The sequence below is a fragment of the Papio anubis genome, chromosome 15, assembly GCF_008728515.1.
Source record: "Papio anubis isolate 15944 chromosome 15, Panubis1.0, whole genome shotgun sequence".
In the NCBI taxonomy this organism is placed as follows: domain Eukaryota; kingdom Metazoa; phylum Chordata; class Mammalia; order Primates; family Cercopithecidae; genus Papio; species Papio anubis.
The window spans coordinates 32,344,623-32,370,762 of NC_044990.1; the positions used below are offsets into that span (position 1 = coordinate 32,344,623).

The window sequence follows — 26,140 nt, forward strand, 5'->3', positions numbered from 1 at the left end:
AGAATCTGTTCCTTGTGCCATTTTTCTCTGAGTGGTTGATCTCACTCCTATTTATTTCAAAGTGAATTTTTTGTATTAACTAGACATTTGCTTTACATTTTCACTGATTATGATGGGTTTTCCAATGCAAAGGTTTTTTAAAATTTTTATGTAAATAATCTTTAGCTTTATGACTTCTGCATACTATTTCATACATACAGAAGACTTTCTTGTTCTAAAACTGTTACAATTTTCTCCCAGAATTTTTTCTAGCCTGATTCCATTTTATACACTTACATCTTTGCTCCATCTGGATTTGTACATGTGTGTTTATTTGCTTGATGTTTGTGTTTGTAAGATATGAGGTTTCAATTCAAATTTATTGTATTCTAATTTGCTATGCAGTTTTTTCTGGTGTCATTTGCTGCATAGTTTATCTTTTCTCAGTCATTTCAAATGCTACCTCTTCTATCACATAAGTATACACACACACCCAAATATATGCTCCAAGGGCACAGAGCATTTTGTCTGTTTTGTTTATGTTCTATAGTAGCATCTGGAATAGAAAGTACCTGACACATAGAAGGAAATTAATAAATATTTGTTGAATGAACATATGCTACTTCTCTAGGGCACCATATAACCTCATATATTCCATTTCCTTAACTTCCTCCTGTGGCCCAAAATATTTCCAAATATAGATTCAGGTAAAAACCATAAATGGCAACTAATAGAGTTAATTTACTTTCTGGACTTCCAAACAATTGTTCTTAAGCCTAGTGTTGGATTTTCTGTTTCAATTCCTCTGCTGAAATATTTCTCATATTTTTCCATAATTAAAAAAAAAACTCACTCAGAAGTTTAAGGACAATCCTTTGGAGGAGAATTTGTTGATCTTTTGAATCCAACACACAAAATGAAATGATATTTATATCTATTGTGAGAGGCTTGCTCTTAGAGGAACAGGATTGTGTGTAGTCCCAGTGCAGTAGCTGTAACTCAACCCCTTTCATTCTCTAATTAGCATTTTGAAAGTGACTTTCATACATCTATACTTCGAGACTTCTCCAATTTGTTATTAAAAATAAAATCATTTACAAGCTTTGATATGTCGTCATTAGGACAAAGTTGCACAAAATATACCTGACAACAGAATAAGAGATAATTGTGAATACAGCCATAACAATCGATTAGCCACTTTTTAACAGTGAGTCTATCATCCCCACATCTCCTAGAAGAGGAGCTGAAAGCTAAGGGGAGTAGCTGTGCATTCTGATTAAGAATTTATTGACATCTCATTTAATTCCCACAACAACCCCCACAGGCCAAGAAAGATTAAATTCCCAAAGGTCATTCATCTTGAAAGGGGTAGAGTCAAGAATCGTAGGTTTGTCTGATTGGAGAGACCAAGCTTTTACCTGCTGGGCTACCCTGATAAGAGTTTTCATGTATTGGTGATATTTCTGGAGGTTCCATCCCTTTTCAACTGATAACGTTGTTCTCTCATTGAGGTAATAAGCAAAGCTCTAATAAAGAGAGTGGCTAGAGCTGGGACATATTTCTGAAGTTGATAGAATGCATTACTAAAGACGTATACCAAATAATTATTTTGTGACGTAAACCTGGAATGTAGAAAATCTTCAGTCTTCTAGACACTGATTTTTATTTGTACTTCTTTGAAGAGTGCACAGAGTTTGGGTAAATGCAGAAAACTCATTTTAATTCTTGAACATGTCTTGTCATTCTGTCAGAAAGGTTCCAAAATACAGGATCCTTTTCTTGCACTAAGCATGGCAGTGCTCCTTGGAGCTCCAGCACATGAAATTGTGAAATTACAGGTTCAACTGGCTGTGAGAAGAGAATGCACAAAGGATTAAAGAACAATGGTAAAGCAAGGATGCTGGACCAAATATGCCGAAATAGAAATATTTTTAGAACTATGTATCTGTATTAACTTTTCTGAGTTTGTAGGTGTTTTTCAAAAATATTAATAAAATTAAACAGATTTTAAAAAGACTATTGTTGAAATGCAAAGAAATTTAGTGTTTAGTTTTATTAGATATAAGAAGGTCTTTATTAATAGAATTATATACTTCTAACTGCATGGATTTTTAAAAAGTCTTAAAATTAACATAATATATTTACTTGGCATCCATACTGCTGTGAATAGCTGTAATGTGTGTTTAATGTTTGTTCTATACAATCCCCTTACATGTCACAATAAAAAGACCTTTTTTAAAAATCCACTGTAAATGACCCTTTATGATTACATTACTGAAACACCTCTTTTCAAACCTTTTGTAGTATGCATATTATCTGTGGATATATCTATCTATTCACAGTTGATAAGAATGCCTTTTCCACTTATTTCATTCTGTTTCTATGAAAACATTTCATCACCAAGCAGCATATTCACATTCATCAGTAATTACTTGTACACTGTCCAATTTGTATCCTGTGAAGGCTTATGGGAGAATAATTGCAGTACTATGTCAAGAGAAGGGTTTAGCCAATGCTAGCTTATAAAATTCAAACATTTTCCCACTCACAAATGACCCTGAAATTCTTATTAGCTTTAAAATGTCTAATTATATCACTGCCTTTCTGTACAGATCATTTTGAGTGAAAATTATTCACTTCTTTAATCCAGCCTCTCATAATGATTTCATTTTCATACCTGCCCTCACTTCATTCCTCACCTAACCTCTTTCTTGCTGTTGCTGTGATATCCCTGGTAACTTGAAGAAAGCAGTCAGGCCAGCCATTCAGAGCTTCATGAGCAAAAAGAACTTCACTCCTCTTCTGCTATTTTAGTTTCATTGAATTATATTCTTACTGTGTTGGAGGAATATTATTCAGGCTAAGGAATATAGTCACAATAAACCTTTTTTCTTTGGTGTGAAGCATCATTTAGATGTTTAATCACCTGAAAAGCCATTTACTGCTTTAGATATACCTTCCCAATGAGCGTAATCTTTTAATTATTAATTGAATTCATAATTTTGTACTTAAATATGGCTTTGTATTTGACTGCACCAAATATTATGGAGTATCCATTTCTTAATCTCAAGTAATTATGCATACATTTATGTTGTTTCTTTCAATAATGTTGGAAACATGTTAGCTAGACTAGTTAGTGTTCTCAATGGGTAATCAGTAATTCATTTCTTTCTATAAATTGGTAAATATATTTCCTAGAATTTAATTTGTAATCTAAAATTGCCTTTTCAAATTCATATAAAAATACACCTTACTTTATACACTGTTTACTGTCAGACTGTCTGCAGGATCAAATAAAGAGTGCATACTTTTCTGGTGAATTTGCAGAAAATTTGATAAATAAGAAAAACAAGTCATAAAATGGATCACCCAAACCTCACATTAACTGCCAATAAAGGGAAGGTTGAAGAATATTCGGGTGAGAGCCATCATGAACATGCCATATCCTCTTTTTCCTCCACTGTGCTAGTTGGCATAGACCTCCCAAAGACAAATTTGAGTTTGCAGAACAGAAGCACCATTCCATGTTATTACATCTCCCTGGACCAAGTGTAGAGGAAGGGAATAAAAGGAAATCTCTATGTTCAGGAATTTTGACAGCTTCTTTTCCCAGAATGGAAACATGAACCAATATCTATCACCTCCCACCAATTAACCCCTCATACAACCTCTGGGGAGAAAAAGAAGTTAGATTGGAAGCCGGGAGTGGTTAACAAACATCATTTCAAGGAAACAACAAGATAAAAGTTTTAAGCAGAGTATTTCCTTTTAAAAACAACTTGTTTCAGAAAGATTTTAGTAAATTAATTAATGTTGGGCAATTGTGTTATATAATAAATGTAGAGTGTAAAATCTTTTGTATATATGGATGTTTACAGTAGATTATATTTTGGGAAATCTAATAAGTTCTCTCAACATCTAGCCTTCTGTGAAGTGGGGTGGTTTTTGCCCATAATGTAGCCATTGCTTCTAGCTTTTTTCCAGACACTGTCGTTCTTATGATGGCAGCATAAAAAATGCTCAATGCTGTATATGTAAATAGGGGCATTTGTGATTTTATTATTTACAACTTGAATTTAATACATATTTTTCATCAGTATACATATTAATACTTTTCTTTATACTTTGAAGCACATGAATCACTGATGGGCTTGAAAATGAAATCTTATACACCTCAAACATATAATGCTTATACAATTCCAGGAAGAAATGAAAGAAAGCATGTAGATACTTCTGCTTTTAAGAATTTCCCTTTGGGAGGCCGAGACGGGTGGATCATGAGGTCAGGAGATCGAGACCATCCTGGCTAACACGATGAAACCCCGTCTCTACTAAAAAATACAAAAAACTAGCCGGGCAAGGTGGCGGACGCCTGTAGTCCCAGCTACGCGGGAGGCTGAGGCAGGAGAATGGCGTAAACCCGGGAGGTGGAGCTTGCAGTGAGCTGAGATCCGGCCACTGCACTCCAGCCTGGGCAACAGAGCAAGACTCGGTCTCAAAAAAAAAAAAAAAAAAAAAAAAAAAAAAGATTTTCCCTTTAATTTTTATGAAGAAAAAGTAAGCAATGCAAAAAAATATGGCTAAGTTAAAAAACTTTCAGAAAGTTTCTGAAATGAATTTATCTACACCATTAGACTTACTTCCTTTGATTAAATATTTTATTCCTAAGGTTAGAATTCATCAAATCAGCTTCTTGCTTTGCTGTTTCTCCAAGTAACACACAGGCTCTTGCTTAATGAAATTATTGTTTATTATATGTATGCATAAAGATGCTGATAGCATGGAATAATCAGTACTAGCTAACAAGTCTTCTAAATTCATCCAGTCCCAAGTACAGTTTATCTTTTAGAATAAACTGAAAATTAGAAAATGTTTTTGCTGGTATATTGTCCACATAGTTAGCAACTATCATTGACTGAAAAGAGTTTAACAAGGAGTCGGTGGTCAAATGAATGTTTCTTACAGCAATGGTTTGCCTGGAAGCATGTTAGTGTCTGTAGCATATGTGCAAATATAGAAGATACAACTTTTTATCTTAAAGCTTAAAACCAAAGTGAACAGACATGAAAGAGCCAGATTGTAGGAATTTGCACACACACAGTAGTGTGGTGTAGATTATGTGTGCGAAAAGCATTAGAGAAGGATGTGCATGTGTTATAGACATGGCATATTTGTGTTCAAAATAGATCATTTTAGATGCATACAAAAAGAGTGCTATTGTAAGGAAACATTTAATTCCAAAGCAGAGAATAAAGTGCAGCGATGCTTCAAGTAAGACTGGAGGTAGAAAGCTGTATCTTTCTCTGTCCCATGGAGTCACATGTCCAGGCTCTTTCCTACTCTATCAGTGTTTTTTTTTCCCCCTCTCCCACCTCTCTGCAGTTAGATTTTCACTAAAGTTCCCCAGAACTGTAGCTTGTACATAGCATTGGCTGACCATGATTCTCACTTCGGCTATGATGGCAAGACTCTTTAGTTAAGGATATACCATTATAGAAAGACTTGATTTTTTTCAGTAACCTAATTCCACATTTTTAAAAGCAATTATCTACTTGAGATCTTTTGAGTGTGATAACAGGTCCACACCAAATAGCTTTAGTCAAGCTGCCTGAGGTCATTTGAAACCTAGGCTGTTTTTCTAGCATATTTGGGTGACAAAGTTTCTTTGGGAATATGGGAGGTTAGAATGGCTACTACAGAACTTGTCCCAGGTCTGGCATCTTTTTTCTACTCACTTAATCCTCTCTAGAACTGATTCAGCTGACTCACCTGGTCAGGCAGTTTCCTTGTCTCCTCTGGCCACCATGTCATACTGAGTAAAGCGGGAATACTTGTGAATAACTTACATTTATACGGTACATGTAATATTTAAAATTGTTCCCCATCCAACTTATTATTATGTACTATTTGAGGCTTTCTAATTACTTCAAATGGATTACTAAATTTAATTCTTATGAACAAACCCACCAAGAATCAATGACCAACACATTAAATTTAGGTGTAGGGAAAGACAACAGTGATTTTCCCTCCTTAATCATTTAGAGGAGTCCTTCATGTTTCTCCAAAACATTATCTGTATCTGGTGCCTTTTTATAATACAGGGACCTGCAGAAATCCTCTTCATTTATTCTTTTCCCTTCACTTTAAATATGCATCTTTATCTGTCTTTTTACAAAACTCAAAGTCAATGAATTTGCCTGATACTTTTCACTACTATGAAATTAGAAAATGAAATTACTATGAAATTAGAAATTTTGCTCCAGAAATATGAGCAAAGATATATGACTCCTACTTATCCAAATCTGAAAGAGCTTTTCTTCTGTGATGTTCCATTATACAGATAGATGTTAGCTACGTGGTATGTATAGCAATGGTTTCCCCTCAGATGGCAGGTGCACAGGGCCATGGTACCTACTCTCTTCTAAAGGCTGGGGTATTAAAACACAGTAGGATTCAGGGCAGTTAGCTACTAGCCAATAATCATCTTTGGGCTTTAGAAACGTTAGATTTTTATCAGATCCTAAAACCTGGGTGGAGATTTTCTCAGCATTTTTAGGTTCTGTGAAAATCTTATTTTGAAGGAAACAAATTAAAAATATGTGCTCAATTTGATCTGTCCCACTGTCTTTTTGTTTAACTGCTGGCAGGATGACAAAGATGTGCCCATATCTCCCATTTGGGAAAGGAATCCTTCAAGTGGTTGGAAGAAAAAGACATAAAACCAACCATAGTAGAGGGAAGATTGAAGATGCAGAAGCTAAACAGAATCAGCTAGATCTCACCCCTAGGGAAACAATAATAGCACAATAGCTAATTTAGTGCTAGCATTCATAAAAATATGCTATTAGGGTTATTTTATTATTTCCCTATGCATACATACATGAAAATACACTCAAAATCACCAGAGAATAAGTGTTTTGGAACACACATTGAGTTCCCTTTTCCCAGAACCTATAAAAATGCCTTCACTGTAAAAATAATTTTAACTTCTTTAGTGCAATCTGTAAATGTGGCCTTTGGGCCTAGTGTTTATGGCAGATGGAATGGCTCTATTTGGACTAGCTAAGAAGACATCAATGTTCTGTAGGTATTGACATAGCAGCCATAAGCTTCCATCTGGCCTTATGCCTGCACAGCAAGGATGATTTAGCATAAAATTTGAAAACATATCTTAATGTGTAGTTGTACAGGGATTCCCCATAAACAATTTATTCATTACAAATTCTTGCTAAAATATAAGCTACATTAATGAACATATACGTGCATATATGCACACACAAATACATATGTGTATTATATAATATATATACACTTCAGAGAGATCCTTAATTGCTGTAAATCTTTCTCATATATTCTGGAAGCAGTATCTATTAATTTCTTCGAGATGACTCATATCTTCTTTAAGTGAATATTCAATGTTAAATAATCTTATGTAATTACAGGGGTTATTAGTAAACTAATTTAATTGCCTTCGTTTTTCAGAATCACAGCAGTTTTCTTCCTCGTCTTAACAGATTGCTATACAAATGTATTTTCATTTTGTTATTTTTGTATTTTATTTATTGTGCTTATCGAACACCTTTCTGACTTGATTATACCTAATTTCCTTCCCTGATGTTACCAAACCTGCCAAGTGTAGCATCATTTATTTATCTAATGAATATAATTCTTCAAGAATGGGATTGGATAAGACTATATTCAATATATCTCTAAAATTAGCTACCTTCAGAAATAAGATTCTTGTATAACTAGATAACTTTCTTCATTTAGAGATACTGACTTAAATTAGTTTCTTAGACTATAACTCGTCGGACAGTTGAGAAATTTGAGGTAAAATGTAAACCCTCAGTTAATTGGCTCAATTTCCTTACCTGTGAAAGCAAGTATATCCACAGAGGCAATGAACTGTTAGACATATGAAAATGCAAGTTTAATCTGGGCTGGTGCTTGTTGAAAGATAGAAATCATTTACTTACTGATATTCAGTATCTTAATAAAGAATGTCATGGCATCTACTGGATATTCTTCCTATAAGCTAGATTTTGTTCACCCACTCCCATCTCCCCATGAAAATTGAAATGCTTTGTAGCACACAATACAGATAAACATCTTGAGTGGTGCCAGAGAGACTGTACCTCCCTGGGAGTGGGGCTTGAGATGGACTCTGGAATAGGCATTCATTTCAGTCCCAGTAGAAGTATGAATAGGACAGTGATTGCCTTCCCAGTTAATTTCATCCTGCTGCTCCTTTTCAGGAGCGGGAGGGGAGTTAATTTTCCCTTTTCGGTTCTTAACATTTCATAGTAACCGACTTAAGCAACAATTCATTTTTTGGGGAGTCCTCTTTGCTTTCCCTCCTACAGTGTAAAAAGAGATTGTGTTTGTCAAAACAAACAGCACAGGACTGTAAACATTGCCTCTATTCCAGACATTTTCTGAGGCTGAATTTCTGTAGCTAAGATCTGCTGCAGTGAATTTGTGAGCTGAAGACCACCCTAGAAACTGTTTGGAAAATAGCAATGTGTTCCACGTGGCCTTAAAATATGGTTAATATTCAAAGAACATAGTATATCTGCAATAAAAGTTAACTTCCATGTGAATGGTCCTTTAGTTAGCTTTGCTGGTAAACTACTTTATTAAAGGTGATTTTTTTTTTTTTTTTTTCTTCTCTTCGAGACAGTCTCACTCTGTTGCCCAGGCTGGAGTGCAGTGGCATGATCTCGGCTCACTGCAACCTCTGCCTCCCAGGTTCAAGCGATTCTTCTGCCTCAGCCTCCAGAGTAGTCGGGATTACAGGCACGCACCACCACGCCCTGCTAATTTTTGTATTTTTAGTAAAGACAGTGTTTCACCATGTTGGTCAGGCTGATCTCAAACTCCTGACCTCATGATCCACGCCTCAAAGTGCTGCGATTACAGGCGTGAGCCACTGCACCTGGCCTAAAATTGAGTTTGAATTTCATCCTACAGACTATATCCCATGGTTACCTGTTGAATATGTGCAGTTGTGTTGAGGATGAGGGACACAAGGACATTTTATTTATACTTGTAATCAAAGCTATGATCACCTCACACATTCTCCAAAATGAGAAAAGAATGGAATAAGAAAGAGTATAAGGAAATGGTATTTTAGAGTGAGAGGTGAGTAAAAAGAGAGGTTATCAGTTTGATGACCACATTTTCATTTCAGGTCACTTACTAGGCTACTTGGGTTTTGTGGTAATTTGTTCATCCTTGTTTCATTAAATTGTAATTACTTCTGATATCTCTAGCTTTATTTCTTTGGCTGCCTCCTCTATTAATTAAGCCTTAGGATCCTTTAGGAGATGAATAATTCTCCACTGGACAGTGTTAAGTTGAAGAGGTGATAAAAGAAAATTAAGAGTGAAGTCAGAAATTATTTAAAATAGTTTAAGATGTAAAAATGAGAAAGGACAATGCACTTCTTTTACCATTATTCATTTTCCCCATCATAGTTGTTATTTCTGTTCTCATTTGTCTATGAAAATACGTATAGTCTAGCTTCTAACAAGTGTTTTTGCTTGTGTTTTGTTTGTGTGTGTGTATATATATATATATATATACACACACAAACGTGCTTGCAAGTGTTTTATGTAGATTTTTACAGGAGCCAGATGAATTGCCTCAGTGCATTATCTTGGAACATACCTACTCTCTAATTACTAACACTTTTCTAGAGGTGAAATTTCAACAGTCAAATAAGTACCATGGTGGATGGCCTATCTGGATGTGATGCCAAACATTATGGATTACATGCTGTTATTCTAGGTGAACAACTGTTGATTCACCTGAAAAAATGTAATGATAATTTTTCATGATTGTCCATTTTATTTATTTTAAGATATTATAAAACTTAGAGGGTTGGAAGTAATCTTAAAGGGATGCTTCCATCCATTCTCATGCTTGTGATGATGAGAATGCTTGAGCATTTTTATGTTCATTCTCATTCTGTTTGCAGAATTTCAGACCTTGAAAGGCACTTCATATGTATTTCCTTCAACTCTTTTTTTAGAAGAGACTAATTCAAAACATGGAGTTTAGGTGACTTAACCTAGTTATTAGCACTATGAAAGGTCATAATGAATAAAAAGATAATAATAACTTGCTATTTAAGACTTCTCTCTCTTAGATAAATGAACTTTCCATCTCGCATTTTGGAAGGAAATTATGATGGGACAACCATCATACAATAACTTCCAAGAGTTTTGGTGCAAATTATAAATGCAAAGAGGTTCTTTACAAAGAGAAGTCCTGCCTCATAATGCAGTCTGAAAATTCTTGAATATACACAGGTGTATGAGGCACAAAGATGACTTGTGTTTGGAGATTCAGGTGAGAGTAAACAAAGCGTGTTCTTCCTGAATGATTGCTTTATTAGTTCCCTTTGATCAGATCATGTCTTCTCGCCTGGATGATACGCTCTCCTACTTTACAGATTAAGATATGAGAACTTTTCAGGCTTAAATACAGATAATGCTATTGGATCCATTCCTTCTTTATTGATTCCGTCAACTTGAGTACTATACGCATTGTGTCACAAATTCACATTATGACATCTAAAGCCCTTTGCAATCTTCTGGCTTCCTACTTTTCCAGCTTCAATTGAAAATATTTTAAGATAGCATGCTGTCTCCACTACTTACATCTCAGTTATACTTGTTTGGTTTTAATTTTTCAAATATAAAATTTATTCTTTCCCGTAGGAAACTTCACACATGGTGTTTCTTTTTGAGTCCAACACTTTCCCACTTTTTGCCCACGTACCTGTTACTCATCCTTCAGTATTCAGCTAACACACGCTTTCCTCTGGAAGAACATACTCTATCCCCTACTCTAGGTAAGCTCTTCATGTAATCGGTTTCCATAATTCCTAGTGTGGGGAAAAGAAAGAGATCAGCCTGTTACTGTGTCTATATAGAAAGAAGTAGACATAAGAGACTCCATTTTGTTCTGTATTTGAGATGCTGTTAATCTGTGACCCTACCCCCAACCTTGTCCTTGGCAAGAGACATGTGTTGCGGTGACTCAAGGTTTAATGGATTTTGGGCTGTGCAGGATGTGTCTTTGTTAAACAAATGCCTGAAGGTAGCTTGCTGGTTAAAAGTTATCACCATTCTCTTAATTTCAACTACCCAGAGACACGTACACAGCCAAAGGTCGCAGGGACCTCTGCCTAGGAAAGCTAGGTATTGTCCAAGGTTTATCCCCATGTGATAGGATGAAACAATGTTGCTAAAAAGTTTATCTCAAGGCACAGGATTTTCCTTTGAACTTATTCATATCACAGAGGTTTTTGTTCTTATGTCTTACTGCTAATTTCCTCCCTAAAAATGATCCTATTGTCCTGCCACTCCCCTGTCTTTAAGATGGTAAAGATAATTATCAATAAATACTGAGGGAACTCAGAGACCGGTGCCGGCGTGGGTCCTCTGTAAGCTGAGCGCCGGTCCCCTGGGCCCCCGCTTTTCTTTCTCTATACTTTGTCTCTGTGTCTTATTTCTTTTCTCAAGTCTCTCGTTCCACCTTACGAGAAACACCCACAGGTGTGGAGGGGCAGGCCACCCCTTCACCTAGGAGGAACTTTTTCATCACACTCACTACAATAGAGATGGTGACAATGCACAGGAGGAGGCGAATTAAATATTCATTAGGAGATTATCAATACAGCATTGTTATTAATTGACTATACCTAGATAGTAAAAGTGAGTCAAGGATCATTATGAGTTTTCTGCTTTGTTGATTGGCGGGTGGAGTGCCATTCAGCTTGAGAGAATATGGAGAAAGTAAATTTGATGTGAAGAAAATGAGTTCAGATTTTGTGATGTAGAGTTCATAAAAGAGGCACCCTTTAAGTAGCTGGATGCATCAGGCTCAGCTAAGAAAATAAGACATTTATGATGGAACTATAGATTAGAAAGTCACCAGAATGTAAGTAATAATATAAGCCAAGATTGAAGATAAAAATGTGCCCAGTCAAAAGGATGTCTAGGGGCCAGGCGCGGTGGCTCACACCTGTAATCATCCCAGCTCTTTGGGAGGCCAAGGCGGGCGGATCACGAGGTCAGGAGATCGAGACCATGCTGGCTAACAGGGTGAAACCCCGTCTCTACTAAAAAGTACAAAAAAATTAGCCGGGCGTGGTGGCGGGCACCTGTAGTCCCAGCTACTCAGGAGGCTGAGGCAGGAGAAGGGCGTGAATCCGGGAGGCGGAGCTTGCAGTGAGCCGAGATTGTGCCACTGCACTCCTGCTGTCTCAAAAAAAAAAAAAAAAAAAAAAAAGTGTGAAGGCAAGAAGAACCCTGGGGAAAACCAGCACTTAGAAATAGAGACTGGGCAAGATGTCTTCTGCCAGCCCTTTCAGATCTCCCATCTATTCTTCAGCACCCTCCTCTGGGCCTAGGGAGGCCGACGTGTTTGGACACATAAAATGATTTACTTGCCCTCTAGCTTTATGTATTGTTAACCTGATAGGTGAGGGGAGAATTTGTGAAAACAAGACAAAACGAAACATACACAGAAAGAAGGCTTTCATTCCTCCCCATTCATTCTTGTGAGTTCTTTAAGTATTGTCTATGTCACATGAGTGAAGGCCACTTTTCCCATAGGGTTCATTCAAATTCTGGTAACCCTTTCCTCTGTTTGCCTAAAATTCGTGAGGCTCACAGATATTAAACCTAGGCAACTGCACTATCCTTCTCACCTTCCTTGCTCACACTTTTGTAAATACTCACTGTATTCTAATCTCCTCAAATTATCCGGTTTGAGTGCATGATCTGTTCCTGCCATGACACAGTCTGACACACAAGCAGCTATGAAAACGCTAGTGGAGGAGAAATGTGTCATAAAAGACAAAGGTGAAAGAGTTTCCATAGGAATTCCATAGGAATGTTCAACAATGCCAAATGTTGCAGAAAAGTCAATTTAGATCTGAAAATTTAGGAGGTTTTTGAAGATCTCAAGGTTTCAATTGAGTGTTAGAAGTCATATTGCTGTGAATTAAGAATAGGAAAGAATTGAAGAAGGGAAGACAAAAGGTACAAAATAGTGTTTGGGGAAGCCTGACTAGGAAGAGAGAGAGCTGGATTGAGGGTCACAATCAATCTGTTGGAAAGGACTTAGACATTCTTATATACTAAAGGGAAAGAGCCAATCAAGATGAAAGGTCAAATACGATAGGTGGGTAGAGATCTTAGTGAGGAACCCACTGCAGGGAGCCAGGTGAGAAAGGATAGTTACTTGGACTAGGTTGGAGGCAAGAAAAATGAAGGGAAGTGGACCAAATCAAGTTGTTTTTGAAGTAGAATTATAAAGCAGAATAATGGTTACTTCATAACTTCTGCATATTGCTTCAAAATTACTATAGAATCAACCCCTTTAAATGCTGTTAATTTACTTGGACAGTAATTTCAAACATTTAAAAAGTCAGAATTATATTTAATTTTCTTAGTTTTACATGCTGGAGTTATCTACAGGTAAGAGTTATTGGAAGTTTCATATTTGTGTTTATATGCCCTCAATTTTTTGGATATTTCTGTAGATATATTCTGATCTTCTCTAATAAGACAGTACTCATTAATATACCATATATAACTAATCAAACTACTTATAGACAATGTAATATCTTGTCAATTAACCTGTTATATAACTACATTAAATATATTCTTGTGTGTCTTTTTATTCTTATTCCTTTAGGCGACAACTCATAACAATTCTGATTTTGCTAATGTAAGAGAACAGTATTAGTAATAGATGCAAAGGTTTTACTGGAACTGAATAGCTTAGTGTTACAGGCAAAAATCTGTTTTACTTGACTACCCAAATGACAAAAAAAGTGCAGGCTGCTGTTTTTCTCCCCTCAGATTAACCCTAGGGAAGCTAGATGTGAAGAAATCAGATTCTAAAAACTAAAAACAAGTACAAAAATAACGAAATACTTTGAAAAACACTGGGAAGACTGAAGGCTGTCCTGAACTGGTAATGATTAAAAAAAAAAAAAAAGTCATGTTTGGGAATTTTTCTCAGAATGTCAACTTTGCCTCATCATAGTTTAATGAGTTGTAGGGGGAAAAAAATCAAAATTTTGTATAAAACTGTTGATACACACGTTGGGCCAATGTCCAAAAAGATTTTTAACGACTTTAAATCACAGAAAGTGTTAGAGATTCTCTCTCTCCTTCCCATTTGTAGTTGAAATAAATATCTGTTTTAGATAGAAAATGCACAAGAACTTGACTGCTTAGGAAATGTTCCTAAAGATTGTTTCAAACTTCTAAAAAAAATGGACTAAATTTAAAAAATACAATTGTAATAAATCATTTCCACAAATACTACTCTGCTGTGATGAAAATTTTTACTAATTATAGAAAAATTTGGAAATACACAGTTGTATCACTTAGAGAAAAAAATATCCTTTAGACTTTCGGGTACATTTGTTTTTCCTCTATGTGTATATTTACTCACAGCTCTGATCATTTATCTCGAGATTGCATGTATTGAGTAAAACTTTTTGGAAGTCTGGTTATTTTAGTTAAGTGGGGACAGACTACCTCTGAAATAATTGAAAACTGATACACCAACATCAACTTCATGGGCATCCACTTATTTCACATTTTAAAGTTTTATCAAAAATTTCCAGTATTGTCTGAACAAATGATGCCATCAGTGGTCTTTGGGAAGCCTCACATGAGCATAAACTCCTTATTCCCACCTGGCCCACTTCTTCCAAAGAAAACCAGAAGCTACAGTGCAGGCTTTTGATTATTTAGATAGATGAGAATTCAGGAAATACATACTTGGAGAAAAGAGTTAAATGTGCCACAATCATAAGAACTATATCGTATGAATAAAGCACCAGAAACTATATGCTCGATAGTAGAAATCTAGTAAATTAATTACTATACATGATTTATGTCATATAATACAAACTGGTAAACAAATTGATAAGTTGAACTAATAAGATAATATAGTTAAAACATTCTGTATGTAGCATTAGTGGCTTAATCCCTGCCACCATGATATCCGCACCCTCTTAAACTCAAAAAAGCATTTTGGATACACTTTTAGCCTATCTGAAAATATTTGTAAACTATGCTAGTCTAACTAAAGGAAATTAAACAGAGCGCATTATTATGATTATTACTAATCATAGTAACACTTAGAATTATAGAAATTGTTATTACCTAATAGGCTGAGTTAATTCAAGCAATGAATTTCCTCATGATCTCAAATGCAAATTGTGATATTAAATTCAAATTGGCATTTTTTTTCTGTTTGCGATATGAGTGGGGACTGCAAAGTTTATTTAAGTTGCTTCATTACCCAGAATATTTCACATAATTGCCATTAACTATAACAATCTCTTTTGTACAATATGGCTGAAAGAAAAGAATTTTAATCATTTTCTCAATTATTAATCAGTTTCAGTATCCATTTCCTAATAAAGAATGCTTAATAAAGCACTGTGGCTTTTTCCATGACATCCTCGCCTTTTACAGCACCGATGAAATGGGAATCAAACTACAGGCCACTTACTGATTAGCTGAAAATTTCTAATCATGTCATTTTGGAGTGAGGGTAATTTGTGCAATGGGATAATCATTTCTTCATAGCAGAATGAATATTGAACAATGATTGGTAGAGAATTAAAAAAAAATACACTTAGAAGCAAAACAAGGGGACTGATGAGGTTTGGTTTTTTTGGTTTTATCAACTGCCTGGAAACTTTGCATTGCATCTGTGCTGATTTTTTTGGAATAATATTCAGTAGAAAGCTCCAGAATTATATATAAAGAATACAAATTTCTTAAAGTTTTAAAGACTTATATTCAGGATGGCAGAACAGAGGTGCTGTCGGGGGTAGAAAGGAATTACAGCCATTTTGCCTTTCCTTTGCCTGCATATTTAGCCTCACAAATAAGATAAATCTAATGAAAATAAAGGAAGGAACATCTCTATTATATTCCTCCTATGCTCCCCCACATGTTCCTAAGTGTCTAGCAGGCAATAAGCAATGAGCAATTATTTATGAGTAAATAGATGAGTCAATTCCTACATTGGATTAAAATTTAGTGTACTTTTTTCCCCCAATGTAAGGTACAATTAAGTTCCTTGTGTGTCCAATGATCAGATTAATAAGCATATTAAAGAAAGTTACCAAATTTTAAAATCTCAATTTTCCTGTTTCTAGAGGAATGGAATTGGCTCTTGTAGAGAGAAAGGAAGATATGGTGAATCTTTACTTTGGTAAGTTTTAAAGAGAAATTGGTTGTAATGATGTCTGGTACCAGTATTCTGAAGTTGTATAAAATGCGTTGCTTTCTTTATTGAAGTTAGTAGAAATGCTTATGAAAGTGAGTCAAATATGTTTCTGGTTGATGTAGTTAAAGAGGCTGAAAAGAAAGAATATTGCCTTAAAGAAAAGCCCCAAGAACTTTTGTTAGAACTCCACAAATAATTTTATATGGGCAAGAAACAATTGAAATAAACCTGCTTTAGTCTTCATTGAATGGCCACTATTATACAATTGCACCTGTGTTAGGTACCAGTAACAATCAGTCTTTGCCATAGTTTCTACTCTTAATGAAAAACATCACCACCACCACCACCACCCACCACAAAACATGTTAGTGACGGTGTCAAACAGATGTGAGATCAAGTTACGAATTTGAGTACCAAAATATTTCTTGGTATCAGTGCCAATTTCTTTCTAATATTTAGATAACTGTAACTTTATTCAAGGATATTCTGATCACCAGGTCTGGGAGTTTCCAAATATTTCAGAAATATTTTATTTTTATCAAAAAGGGTTTGCATATACTTCAGTATAATTGATCTAAAAGCCTAGTTCTGGATAACTTAAGGCAATCTCTCTATTTAACTAGTGTTCTTGGTGTTTAATCATAAACTACAGCATTTTTAATGTTGTGAGCATATAATTAAGGAAAGTTTACTCTTAGAGCTACAGAGCAGCTCAGCAGTTCTCAGGCAGTGATGAAATATACTGGTCTTTTGAAAGTATGTGCTTATACCTCATAAAGCACTTAAGGCTTCTATGAGGTAATTTAGGTAGGTACCAGTAAAATCCAGCTAAACTCAAATGTTTTGTTTTGTTTTATTAAATCTTAAAGTCATTTAGATGAAATTTGTTTAACTTCAGAGCAAACTGAGGGAGTAACACATATTGTGTTCCAAATTAGTCAGCAATCTACATTTAAGTGGTATCATATGATACATTAAATGGTATCTGGTAAAAAGAAAATTCATTTTGAATTGAGGAGCCTTTTAAGGTTTTCAGAGTGACCATATTTTACCATATAATTTACCATCCAACCGAATATATCCTGGGATTAAAAGAGTGCTTTTCATAATTGTGCCCAAACAAGCCTAAATCAAGGCTGTTTCACAATTAGAGACGTGCCCCAACCCTCTGTTTTGTTGGGGCAAGGAACTTCCATGTAATTTAATAATTACCCATTTGAGCAAATGTGCAGGAATGAGATATAAAACTTGGCTTGAAATATTTATCCCATTTAATCCTTTTCCTCTGATTTTGCTATTATAGCTCAGACTTCCCAGGGAACCTGTAAGCTGAGAGTGAGAGGAGAGTGAGTTACCCAATCAAAAGGGAGTATATGAGCTAATAGTCCAGTTTGCTTTAGCCCAAGAAACACCTCAAACTTGCTCTTATCACTCTGAAATGAAAATCGGCTTTTCCTATTTAGCTCTGAAGTAAACAAAAGTTTGGAAAAAGCCAACTCGATGATTAAAATGTATCCTCCTTATAACAGTCGGAGCCTTCACTTCCTTTTAAATTGTTTAAGAATCCCGCAACAGAGCAGATCACAACCAACTTCTTGCAGAGCAAAAAGCAATCATTTGTCACAAGTCTTCTTCCTTTTTTTTCCATATTTTGTATTCCACTGTTTTGTTCCAATCTTCCTTTGTTTTATTTGGCTGCTGAAGCCAGAGCTCCTTGCTTTTGGCAATAAAAGCTTATGAGCAAACATTCTCTGTGCCTTGGAAAGCAAAAGCATCACCCCAGTCTGCACATCCAACTGTGCCCGTCTCCGAAGTCCTGAGCCCTGTTCTTAAATTGGAACCTGAGAAGCTTTGCCAAGATTTCATGCTGCCAGGCGGACTCCGTTGGGCCGGGCTGTATTGATTCGCGTTGGTTCCCCTGTTTTCTGTCAGTTAGTGATCCAGACGTAAGCTTTGATTCCTCATTATCTCAATTGCAAATTCCATGAACACATCATCATGCTGCTAGTGCATCCAGGATTTGAAACTGACAATACCGGATCAATGTCTCAGGGGCACAGCCTTGAATTTCAATACAATTAAATTCCTTGAATGTGAGATTTATCCAGATTGTCATCTACATTTTTTGCACGTTCAGTATGTGAAGCTACCCGCACACAGAACCCAAGCACAGCGGTCCTGTCAGAGCATAACGAAGGAAAAAGACTTGATCGTGAACCTGAGGGAAAGATAATCAAATGTTGAACTTGCTGAGCCTGTTAGATGAAACTGTTAACAAGGCTTGCTCAAATCACCAGGGGAATGCTGTGCGGGGATGAAGATTGGGGTTCAGTTCTGAAATATGTAAGCAGGGTTAGCCTGGATAAGAAGGTCTCAGTGCTTGCTGCTGAAGCTGTGTAGCCAGCCTTTCAAAGGATTTGTATTTTCCCTCAGGAGTCACTACAGCACACAAATTCACTTGAATCAGTTAAGCTCAACTCAGAAACATACTGACTGCAGAAGTGTCATAAAAGAATATCACATTTCAATTCTAATTTTCGCCAAATGAAAACTAAATAAATTGACAAAGCAAGAAAAAATAATTTATTTTTGTAATTTAAGAAGATAGACTAGGGAGAAAGAAATGAAAAACAACAGTTATTCTGAACAGGTGCTATCTACCCTGAGTGGAATAGAGGGGTGGAAGTCTCAAGCACCAAAGTGTTCCTGTTAGCAGACTTGACTTTCAATTTACTTACATGTTTAAGACAATGAGAACTTTACAAACCCGCATCCTTCCTTTACCGCACAAACTCAATATACTTTGCTTTTATTTCACTAGCTCTCCTCCCTGGAGCTCCTTCTCTCCCTACCTGTGACCTCACTGAAGGATATTAATGAATACAGTCAACTTCCTGCATCTGGTGTGAGGCGACTAAGCCTCTGGGACTGATAAAGCGTTTGCAGTCCTGGAGTCATTATCAATTTTTATTCGAGATAGTGCACCATTGAAACCAGAGCACGTGTTAAAATTCCTTTACCTCTGAATTTCCTGCTCCAAGAAACCTTGGCCATTCAAATGTGACATCCAAAGTCACTTGAAATACACATTTAGCAATAAACTGTTAAATTATCTATCATGGAAATATACTGAAATTCAATGGAGGCTATATGTGACCAATTACTATTGAGAGCAACAATCTACTTTAGTAACATATGTTCATTACAAATCTTTAAAATATTTAACTTCTTAGGTAAGATAAATTATACAGAAATGAATTTAGCATTATGCTACAGTCTCTTGAAATAGTCTAGATTTAGTTTTTAATCCATATAAATCATCTTTACAAAGAAAAAATATTTCGTAAACATTCATTCTTAATTCTTATTTGTACATAAAGACTTGTGTGCGTGTGTGCATTTTGAAAAATGCTGAAAAATACAGGGAGTTTAGAATGAGAAAACTTGACTTACAACTCAATGATGGAATTTATATTCTTGCATGATATTGAGAAATACCCTTTAACCTCTTATTGCCTCAGATACCATATCCACAGAATCAAAACAATTACAATACCTGTCCTTCCAAACTCAGGTTGTTTAAATTAAGTAAGATGATTTCCATGAAGGCACTTTATAAATTTTTAAAAATTATGCAAGTATGTTTTAATATGAACTGCAGTATAATTCACAATTTCAGGAGCCAAAATTTGTATAGTTTTAAAAAAATCTTATCAGAAGGGTTTTGTATTATAGACAGAAATCTCTTTGAAACATTGGTTTTTTCATTATATCTTCTTGAGCAAGGAAGTGAACTCTACCCTAATTTTACTTGATGAATTAATTGACACCCAGGCCTTCCTCTTTGGTGATTTCTGGATACCCATGAAGCCTAGCCAAAACAAATTCCTACCACCTTGATAACTTCTTAATGATTCTGTTTCTAGCACATATTTCAGACTAGAGTTTTTTTTATCTCACCTAACCAACTGGCTGAGAACATTTTCAAAGACATTACATAGTTTTTGAGTTTAAGATATTAAAAACTGATATTATTATCTTCACATTGTACCTCCCACTCACCCTTCTGCTATGTTCTACCTCTGTAATACCAATGTTTTCACATTAAGCCAAAAGAAATTCAGGTGTAATCTTTGACTGTTCTTCATCTTCACGATTTCATAGCTCCTTAATGATGTCGTTATATCCAATTCTACCTCCTAAATGTCTTGTGTAATTAGCCCTTTTCTCCTGTTCTATTCCAAGCCATCAAATTCCTTTGTCTGGACCATTACAACAACATCCAATTTGGACTCTGGCTCTGCACATTACCTTATAGGAACTCTTCAACTTCAATAAGGGATGCAATTATCAGAAAACTACCTGCTACAACCTTATTTGTGCATTTATATGTTTTGATATGACTTTATACATCTGCTCTTATTTGTCCTTAATATGTGAAGTATTTCAATATAATTTTTTGAATTGGAGTTTTATAAGTCCCTATACTTTGTTGTTGTTGTTGAATAAGGCAATGAATAAGAGGATGAATGTCTGAATGCATGTATGAATATTTGTAATTAAGGCTATTTAAGACAAGTAGAAAGTGAAATAAACTATTTTAAGTTTGGTGAGTCGAGTTTGGCAATGTAATATAGCCTACGTCTATAACATCTCCCTGACTTTTGTTCATCTATGTTAGGGTTTCTCCACCTTAGCATTACTGACATTCTGGGCCAGAAAATGTTTTGTTGTCCAGAACTATTCTGAGCATGGTAGGATGTGTAGAAGCATCTCTGACCTATATCCATTAGTACTCGGTCTCCAATTATAATTAAAACTGTCTCTAGACATTACCAAATGCTCCCTGGAGAGCAACACACTTCTAGTGGAGAACCACAGACCTATGGATTTGGCTCCCCCAAAACAAAAGTAAATAAAGAGAGGAAGTATGCAGAGGAATTATGTTGCTATATCTGGTAATCTGATTATCTATCAAAGATTATCCACACTGATGCCCTCACAGCTAAACATTTGGGAGATTAAAATGACTCCCACAACAAGAGTTGGTAAGGGTCTATGCAACTTTAGCCATTTTCAATCTTTCTTTGGATCAGTATGAGGCCCAGATTTCAGAAACTATCTAGGAATAAAGATTCGAGACATGTCTAATTTAGACTCAAAACCTAATTTTGGTAATTGAGGCAAAGGGTCTGAGAATACCACCTTCATATGATATGAAAAAGCAGGTTGGTGCTTTAGATGTGGCAAACTTACTTGACTTTAATTTAAATGGACAAATATCTCCAGAGATTCTTTCTATTATACACTGTCTATCCTCTCTCCAAGGTTCCCATACCTACCAAAAATCATAATACGAGGATTCTGAATGTATATTAAAAATAAACAGAGTACTTACTATTGAAACAACCAATGTTTTAAAAAGTAGTTATGAAAACTTTATGATAAGACATATATTAATCTTAGGAATACACACAATTCAAGGAATAATATCAGTGGCAGCCCTTTAATTGACCCACCAAGAGGTAACATTCTAGAATAATTTTCTTATCAAGGAAGAAATTTACTTTTTAATATCAATGCTCTGTGGCTGCTTACCATATCAAGAAGAATTATACTGCAAATAATCATGATCTGGACTGCTTTTGTCTGTGGCTGAAGCTGAAAGCATCCAATTAATATATGGTGTTCAGGGAAAATAGCTCATTTTAAACCAGGGTCTTAGTCAAAGGAAAGGACAGCCTTTTATTAACTTTGTCCCTTGTCTCTAGACATATTTATTGCATTCTTCTGGAACAAATAATAGAAGCTCAGCTATAAGACCCATGTGTGCAAAAGAGAAAAAATCTATTAGATGCCATGAATGTAAATGGCCCTGTCACTTGATGGGAAACACTATGGTTTTAAAATTTGAAAATGGTTCACAAGATTCAAAAATCTCTCCTGTAAAATAGTCATTAGATGATGAAAAAGAAGTTATGTGGAAATGATAATATCTCGATTTTGTCCATGCACATGGCTACATATTTGAGTTTGGTTCATGTATCTATTGCTAGTCATTGTGGTCAGTAAATTTTTATTATTTATCTATACAATAATTACTCTGACACCATACATTTTAATACAATCTTAATACATTTATCTGACATAACATCACGGTTTAGTTATACTCCTACTTCACTTTAGATATTTGGCATATGTTTGTTATAAAATGTAAGTCTTTATTAATTATTATTATTAGTATTATTATTATTTTGAATCCGAGTCTCACTCTTTCACCCAGGCTGGAGTACAGTCGTGCACTCTCGGCTCACTGCAAACTCTACCTCCCAAGTTCAAGCAATTTTCCCTACCTCAGCCTCCTGAATAGCTGGCATTACAGGTGCCCGCCACCACACCCAGCTAATTTTTGTATTTTTTAGTACAGACATGGTTTCATCATGTTAGCCAGGCTGGTTTGGAACTCCTGACCTCAGGTGATCTTCCTCCCTTGGGCTCCCGAAGTGCTGGGATTACAGGTGTGAGCCACCGAGCCCAGCCCATTGTTATTTATTATATCAACTACTGTCATTCATTTTGTGGTTTTTCCATATGTGTCGAAATGTTTCCAAAGTGTCTTAATATGGGATTCTGGGAGAAAAGTATGAAGCACAATTTTGGTTCACGCCAAAAACATCAGAGATATGATATTAACATATTTTATCCAAAATACTGCCCAGGGAGTATGGTATTTGGGTGCAAAAGCATGAACCAAAAGTTGTGGAGTTAAGGGCAACTACCCAAAAGGCAGCCTGTGAGAATAATTTTAAATCAACACTAGGCAGAGTGGCAAATTGTGTCATAAATCTGAATATATTTGGTAGCTTGAGTAACCCTGACAATTGTCAAACAGAAGTCCTAGACCTAACCCGCTTTGGTGTAAATGAGTCATGTATTTACAATGAACTAATCACCATAGTGATGGGATAGACTGACTGAAAACTGAGAATAGAGTCTCTCTTGCCTGAGTAATATGGCTTGAAGGTAACTTATTCAGGGTGGTAAAAAAACAAAGTGATAGACTTGAGAACATAGTAATAGTCTCATCTTTTTCTTATTCATCCCTAGCAAATCCGAAAAACAATGTAAGAAACATTTTGACCATTGCTTCCTTACCTTTCTTAATGTTTACCATAGTCACTAGAAAGAGGTATCTATGCCAGTAAATATATCTAATTTGTTTTGGCATTAGCTGTTTTCTATTTTGAAAGTTTCCAAAGAAGCTAGAAGTTGTTAGCAGGGAATAACTCTTGGAAGTAAAGTAAGGGGGCTTTCCCATTTTTACTTTTCAGTTTTCTGTACTGAGTTTTTACAGTAATCTTAATAATTTAATAAAACAAAGGAATACAAGATAAAAATTTTAAAAAAGAGAAATGCCTACAAGAGTCTTCTGGTTCATTGACTTTTATTGGAACAATGAAGAAAACTTGTAAATAACACTAAGCCACTGCTGTTTACCTTTAAATTACAAAACATGCATTTCCAGTGGCCTGGATAAGGACAAATTCTCAAATATAGGGGAAAAAAAGTTCATTCATTTAATTTGATTCCTTGTTCTATCTGATTTTTTATTATATCAGGAGGCATCTGGAACCTTTTTATGATGAGGTTGTGCATCATAAGGTCTTTTCTAATATCTTCATAATCTGGCATTGCAGGCTGGAGGGATGAGAACCATAAATTTAGCATGCTTCTATAAAAGTAGACTTGATTCCTAACTCATAGGATTGTGGGGATTAACTGAGTTAATAAAGTTTATAAATGATGAGCGTTGTGCCTGGCACAGAGTAAACATTCAATAAGTTTAGTTGGTGACTGCTTCAAGCTGAAAGTAAATTTGAAGAAGAACATGAAATAACACATTAGGATAATAAATAATAGATTTTCATGCAAAGCCACATACTCCTCATAATTACACACTGCGTCTCAGGATGACAAGTCATGATTTTGCTGTGTTAACTCCCTTTTTGGGAATATTGTCTGCTTATCCATATTCCCTTCAACTTCTACATTTTTCCATAATGCAATAAAGTAATTCTTACTATGTGTCCTCATAATATGTGTCCCCAAATAAATATGAGAATGACTGCTAATTTCTTTAAAAAATAATCTAAAATATTTTTAAGACCAAAGAAATATTAATTCACATTGTACTTATATCAAGTGAATGTTTGGCAAAGAAACACTTAGAATAGAGCTGGATTTATTATATAGACACTCCAGTTTAAGTAAGCTTTCAGGACAGCATGCAACTAAAATATAATAAAGAACTAAATAAGTTGAAAGGGTTTTTTTGTTTTGCTTTGTTTTGTAATTTGGATTTGGAGAAATTGGAAATAGTCATATAAGACTTGAACATAGATTGTGATAAATTAAAAATGTAATCTATAAACACTAAAGCTGTAAATAAAAACAAATAATTATAGTTAACAAGCCAACACAAAGAAAATAGTTATAAAAAATGCTCAGTTTAAATGAAGGCAGAAAGAAAGGGAAAAGTAATAGAGATTGTAAGTTAAAAACTCCAATTAAAAGAAGTTGTCAAACTGAATAAAAAACTACCTTCAACAATATACTTTCTCTATATACATACAAATAGTGAAAAATAAATAGAGGTTTAAATGATATACCATTTTCACACTAAAAGAAGTCTGGAGAAGCTATATTAATATTAAATAATGTAGATTTCATAGGAAATATTCATATAAAGACATAAATATTGAATAAAGATACTGAAATAGAAACAAATTAGAAAATAATGAAACCAAAAGCTAACTATCAAAAAGATCAATAAAACTGATAAATTCTGGCAAAAGATTTGGAAAGGTAAGAAGGTGAAGCAAAGCAGATGTCACAAATTATCAGTATAAGAAATGAGAATAGTGATTGTATCACAGATTTTACAAATACCAGAGGGGAAATAAGGGTATCAGTATCTTCAACAATTTTATGCTAAGTATTTGTCAACTAAGACGAAATGGACACAATATCAAAGGCTCACAGCTTTTCTTCATCCTTGGCAACACTTGCTAAGGAAGGCCAGGCTTTTTTAAGAATTATAGGTTTGTTGGTGAGGGTGTAGAATAGTAGGAACTCTCATATACTGCTGGTAAGATAGCAAAATGGTACTACCACTTTGGAAAACAGTTTGACGATTTCATAAGATGTTAAAAATAACCTTCCATTTAACTGAAATATTCTTCCCCTGGGTGTTCATCCAAAAGAATAGAAAGCCTATGTCCATACAAAGATTTGTCCACAACTTCATAGCAGCTTTATTTGCAGTAACCAGAAATTGAAAACAATCCAAATATTCACAATAGATTAATGGATAAACAAGTTCTGGTACCTCCATACAATGCAATATTACATAGCAAAAACCAGAACAAACCAAAAACTGTCTATAGAAGCAACAACAAAAATGAATCCTGAAATCATTTTTCTAAAATGAAGCTGCACAAGTAAGAGTAGTGTATGATTTTATTTACATAAAATGCTAGAATATGCAAACTAATCTATAGTGGCACATTAGCTTGCCTAATGAGTGGCATGAGGAAGTAATTACATAAGGACATAAAGAAACTTTTCTGGGTAGTAGATACGTTTAAAATTGATTATAGGGGTGGTTTCACAGGGTATACACAGGTTATACATATATCAATCTTAGCAAATAATAGACTATAAACATGTGTACTTTATTGCATGTCTAATACCCCTCTTTTATTTTTTAGACAGAGTCTCCCTCTGTCACCCAGGCTGTTGTGCAGTGACACGATCTGGGCTCACAGCAGCCTCTACCTCCTGGATTTCAAGGGCTTCTAGGGCCTCAACCTTTCGGAGTAGC

At 35.2% G+C, this 26,140-nt stretch overlaps 1 long non-coding RNA gene across 1 annotated transcript; it reads right to left on the bottom strand.

Annotated features, from left to right (window-relative positions):
• Nucleotides 1-1,623: 1,623 nt before the first annotated feature.
• LOC103879269 lies at nucleotides 1,624-12,070 on the bottom strand. The gene is made up of 4 exons (XR_001896589.3): nucleotides 11,571-12,070; nucleotides 10,765-10,870; nucleotides 5,749-5,791; nucleotides 1,624-1,827 (listed from the first exon to the last, which is right to left on the bottom strand). It is a non-coding gene; the product is annotated as an uncharacterized LOC103879269 (long non-coding RNA).
• Nucleotides 12,071-26,140: the final 14,070 nt, after the last annotated feature.